This window comes from Palaemon carinicauda, chromosome 26 (genome assembly GCF_036898095.1).
Source record: "Palaemon carinicauda isolate YSFRI2023 chromosome 26, ASM3689809v2, whole genome shotgun sequence".
Lineage (NCBI taxonomy): Eukaryota > Metazoa > Arthropoda > Malacostraca > Decapoda > Palaemonidae > Palaemon > Palaemon carinicauda.
In genome coordinates, this window is record NC_090750.1 from 89,589,627 (window position 1) to 89,595,699 (window position 6,073).

At 33.3% G+C, this 6,073-nt stretch overlaps 1 protein-coding gene across 1 annotated transcript in view; it reads left to right on the forward strand.

Annotated features, from left to right (window-relative positions):
• LOC137620270 (uncharacterized) overlaps nucleotides 1–880 on the forward strand; it is a 6,516-nt gene extending 5,636 nt beyond the window's left edge. Inside the window, exon 4 of the mRNA XM_068350504.1 lies at nucleotides 1–880. This exon is cut by the window's left edge and continues 571 nt beyond it. The gene's annotated coding sequence lies outside the window, so the exon portion shown is untranslated.
• Nucleotides 881–6,073: the final 5,193 nt, after the last annotated feature.

Genomic DNA, 6,073 nt, shown 5'->3' on the forward strand with positions numbered 1-6,073 from the left:
ATATATGGTTAGTCTCCAGGCCCTAGAGTCTAGGGCATTGTCCTGCTTGATAGGGCAATGTGACTGTCTCTTGCCTCTGCCCTTCACGAGAGACCTTTAAACCTTTAAGAGTTGAAATAAAATATATTGCTCATTGGATGCTTGATATCATTATTCCTTGTTTTCCTCAATATATTTCAGTGTTCGTTTATCAACTTCATCATTGTGGATAGCTGGGCTTAATTAATGTTCACCTATTTTTCTAAGTTGAAGCTTAGAGAGAATTAGAAGGAAAATAGTTGAAAAAAATCCAAATTTTATTAATGCTATTTCAATTACAACTATTAAAGGCGATAAACACATAGAAAGGAAATGTATTTTTTTCGATCATTACATCTTTAAAACGAGAATTTCATATTTTCTCCATTTCCTGGATAAGTCGTCTGCAATCTAAATGTTTAGTTTGCCAGGTCCATTAACACATAAGTTAATGAGAAATGAGATGAGGAAGGCATTTAAAATTACATTTTCAATAGAATCTATTCAAGAAATATTATCTGTCACGATGGCTATCTTAATATAACTTCAACATATTTCAAGAATCGAATATTCTGCCAATCGTGTAGATGAATTTCATCAAGTATCATAAAAATATTTACATATTTTTCTCTTGTCCATCTTGTTCTCATACAAGGCTTCTGACTCAATAACATTTAAAGGTGAAGGTGTCTGGTTTCAGTTATAATTTCATCACGATAGAGGCTCACCAGAACGTCAGCCGGGCAAGCCCAACGCCCCACTGTGGTGCCCAACCACAGCAGTGGCCTCCCCAGTAAACAGCTTAAACTCATGGTCCCAGGCGGGAATCGATCTGCTGCCATGCGTATGCGAGGCGGACACGTTACCGCTGTACTAGCCAGGAGCTAGATTCTATTTAATTGCAAGAAGATTAAAGAATAATTTTCGATAGATCTAGTGTGTTTTTTCATGCAGCTACAACACTAAATAAATAAATCATAAAATTGGTTAAAAAGTAACAATTATGTTCTACGCATAACTTCGGTTTCAAAAATTATACGGCATCCCCTTAGATATCGTCTCGTTACACTTTTCTGGGAAAATATTAGCCAATAACTAACTACCTTGGCAAAAAGGGTCCAACGTATAAAAAACCTTATACATTAATTTTCAACATGTATGACAAGCTCCTTTATTTATCAAATCCATAGCGACTGTAAATGAAGGTAAATGCATTTAACACACATTTTTTTAATGAGGCGTATTTACACGGACTCGCAGACGTGCCCTTTTGGCTCGGAAAAGTTTCCTACTAGCTGGTTGCTTGGACAGAACGATTCTAGCCAATCAGCTAGTAGGAAACTTTTCCGAGCTAAAATGGCATCCCTTTGAGTCAGTGTAAATGCACCTCATTAAAAAGAATATATATAGTTACAATATTGACAAAACAATGGGTTGTTATTGTCTAAATGGTAATGTCTCTGTCTGGTGTTTGCCAGACGGGGGTTCGAGTCCTGCTTAGACTCGTTAGTGCCATTAGTGTTTGCAACCTTACTATACTTGTGAGCTAAGGTTGGGGGTTTTGGGAGATTGATTGATTGATTGATTTAAAGTTTTCAGGTATCCTGACATCTAAGGTCATTGACGCTGATATCGTTTAGTCTATATATATATATATATATATATATATATATATATATATATATATATGTATATATATATATAAATAAAAGAATATTCAATTAAAACCATAAAAGTTTAATGTCATTGTAAAAGTGGAATAGTTTTCAGAAGACCTGCTTCTGAAATGAATCTAAAAATGCCACTTGCACAGTAGGACCCATCATGTTCAAGAATCTTGGCAAGGATGAACCTGCCACCCTCACCTCGAGCCTCAAATAAATATCTATTCCTTAAGTTATTATAATTGGGGCATTCGGTCAATAGATGCCTCACTGGTAGAGGTACCAAACAGTCGTCACAATACGGTTGGTGTTGGCCCTTCAGCAAAAACTCGTGTGTCAACCGAGTGTGACCAATACGGAGACGACAAAAAGACGTCTCCCATTTTCGGGGCATCATATTATACCTCCAAAGAGATATGACATTTGTTACCCCTCTCATTTTATTGCCATCTATGCTATCCCAGTGCTGCTGCCATTTATTGCAAAGCAATTTCTTGATTTTAGGTAGGAATTCATTACAGGGAATGGGATACCTTCTTGGCACCAACTCGGATGCAGCATTCTTCGCCAGTGAATCTGCCTTCTCATTCCCACACACACCTACATGTGCTGGAACCCAACAAAATCGAACCATTATACCTCTCCGTTCAATAATAAAAAGCCATTCTAAAATCTTTAAAACTAGAGGGTTACTAGAATTAAAAACTTCTAAAGCTTGAAGGACACTCCTTGCATCACTAAAAATGGTAAATTACCCTCCTTTTCCAACGCTATTTTCTCAACAGCGGTTAGTATGCCATACAGTTCGGCAGTAAATATTGAAGCTGTTAGAGGAAGTGCACCTCTACAATTGAAACCATTACTATGTACTCCAAATCCAACGCCAGCATCAGATTTGGAGCCATCAGTATATATACAAGTCAATCCCTCTGTTCTTTAACATGTTCCATAAACGGAGACCTGGATTCTAAGTCAGCCATATTCTTCTTTAACTCCAATAAAATATTTACAAAAAGATATCTCTGGTAATTTCCATGGTGGCGTTGATGATACCTTAAATGGAAGCACCCTAATTCTAATTATATCAAGACTGTTTGAAAATTGTTTCACCCGAAACCCATAAGGTTGAGGAGACTTTGGGTGCAACTCAAAGTATGTTGAGTGACTTGCATGGCTTGCAGTCTTAAAGGCTAAAGAATTAGGAAGTCGTTGCAATCTAAACCAATACCGAATAATAGCAGAAATTCGTTAAAGATCTAGAGGTAACTCTCCAGCATCAACAAGGAGACTTGGGATAGGTGAGGTTTTAAATGCTCCTGTGGACAATCTAATACCACCATGATGTATTGAATCTAACATCTTTAACCGGCTTGGCGTGGCTGATGAGTATCTTTCACATCCGTAACTGATTTTGGAAAAAATCAAGGCCTTGTATAATTTCAAAATAGTATTGCAGTCTGCACCCCATGATGTATGGGTCAATACTTTTAAAATATTCAGAGCCTCGAGACATTTAGCTTTTAACCCTTTTAAGTGAGAAACCCATGTAAGCCTACAATCAAATATCAAACCTAAAAATTTAGCTTCACTTGCACATGGTATCCGTTGACCTTTAATGTATATATCCGGGTCTGGATGTACTCCCCAGATACGACAAAAATGGACAATAGTAGTTTTACTTGTCGAGAACATAAATCCATTCATATCGGCCCAATGGATAATTTTGTCAATTGATAGTTGTATTTTTCTCTCAACCATTGCCATTCTAGCTCCAGCATATGATATTGAGAGATCATCCACAAATAATGTTGAGAGAACATCCCGGGGAATGACTGAGGATATCCCATTAATTGCTGGTGCAAAAAGGGTTACACTCAGCACACTCCCCTGAGGAACTCCTTCCTGACACTTACTCTCTGATAGAGCTTCCCCCACTCTCACTTGAAAAACTCTATTTGAAAGAAATGCCTGAATAAATATTGGCAGCTAAGGTTAGGGGGTTTGGGAGAGCCTATAGGTCTATCTGCTGAGTCATCAGCAGCCACTGCCTGGCCCTCCCTGGTCCTAGCTTGGATGGAGAGGAGGCTTGGGCGCTGATCTTATAATATATGGTGAGTCTATAGGGATATTGTCCTGATTGCTAGGGGAATGCCACTGTCCCTTGCTTGCCTCTGCCATTCATGAGCGACCTTTAAACCTTTAAACCAATTATCTAGTATGAAACTTTACAGAGCTAAAAGGGCACCCATGCAAGTCAAGTGTAAATGCATCTCAGAATATTTTATATAGTTATGCTATTGCATTCACAGGGAAATGAATAATTAACATATATCTACAACCAGGGGCCTAATTAGAGATAAGCTTCTATTTCAACACATCAGTTTGAAGCATGATGTCATTTCTGATTCTATAATCTCACTCAACATCAGACTGACCCTGACCTCGAGGTTCCAATTGCTTAATGCAATGCTATAACACGTATGGGAGATTTCCTTGTTTAATTATGATTTTATTTCCATTCATTAGAATCAATTAGATTCTGGTTTACTCGTAAACCTTTGAGCGATATGCGTGATTCATCATGGCTACCTGCAAATTAAAATATTTTCTATTGTTTTTTTTTTTAGGTAACTTTTTATCTAATATATTGACTAATATCATAGAATACAAAGTTTAGTATAGTCTATTTGAATCTTACTCAATTGACAGTTCCCATCCTCAAGTTTTCTGTTTTACGGTGAAATTCTTATAATTCCCTCCTAATCTACCTACCTATAAATATATATACATACATACATATATATATATATATATATAATATGTGTAAATATATATGCATATATATACATATATATACATATATATATATATATATATACATATATATATATATGTATATATATACATATATATGTATATATATATACATATATATAAATACATATATACATATATACATATATATATATATATATATATATATATGTATATGTATATATACATATACATATATATATATATTTATATATATATATGTATATATGTATATATGTATATATATATGTATATATATATATATGTGTATACATATACATATATATATGTATATATGTATATATACATATATATAGGCTATATGTATATATACATATATATATATGTATATATGTACATATATATATACATATATATATATATATATATATATATATATATATATGTGTGTGTGTATATACATATATATATATACATTCTATATATATATATATATGTATATATATATATATACATATATATGTATATATATACATACATATATACATATATACATATATGTGTGTATATATATACATATATATATATATATATATATATATATATATATATATATATATATACACATATATACATATATGTGTGTATATATATACATATACATATATATATATATATATATATATATATATATATATATATAAATTTTTATATATATATATATATATATATATATATATATATATATATATATATTTAACCCCAAGTTTGCACATGGTTGTCACTCAAGACTTCAAATACGGCTAAGGTCTAAACTGATTCTGGGAAAGGCATGCTGGTTTCAAGAAATAAGCAGCCGCGGTGGAGGTCTGCACTCTCAAAAGTGTTTTTCTAGTTTAGTACAATTCATCTCTGCCCTGCAAAAGCCTATCAGCCATTAGCATAGAATGATATTCCATTTTGAAATCGGACTTTATCTATTTTATATTGAAAATATTTATATCGAAAATTTGAATTCACATTGATGGATTACCTAAATGGGAAAATGTATGAAAGAATTGATATGCATATTTACTCCGCATTCAAAGTAAGATTTAATTCTATCCAGTCCTCGAACATTACATGCCATACTCGCACTAAATGGAGCTATGAAACAAAATCATAATATATTTAAGGATGAATTGACTAATTTTTTGGTTATCAAACCTCTTAATTTAACATCAATACTATGCAAAAATGCTATACTTTTCAGAAACTCATCATATCGGATATACTTACAAATATAAGAATATTTCTATACTAAGTATATTTGATTTTCGTTTACATGTAATATCTAGATATATATTCGTGATAAGAAACTCCTTTGCATGTAGACAACTAGAAAAGCACCGAGTGCAGACCTCCCCCACAGTAGCTTATTTCTCGAAACCAGTTTGCCTTTCCCAGAATTAATATAGACCGTAGGAGTATTTGAAGTGTGGTGTGTGACACCCATGTTCGAACTTGTGGTTAAGGTTAGTGTTAATTCGGGACCTTGACCTTTGATCTAGGAGTTTCAAAATTGAATAACTTCCAAGTGTCAACATAACAATTAATTCCTGAAAGTTTCACTACTC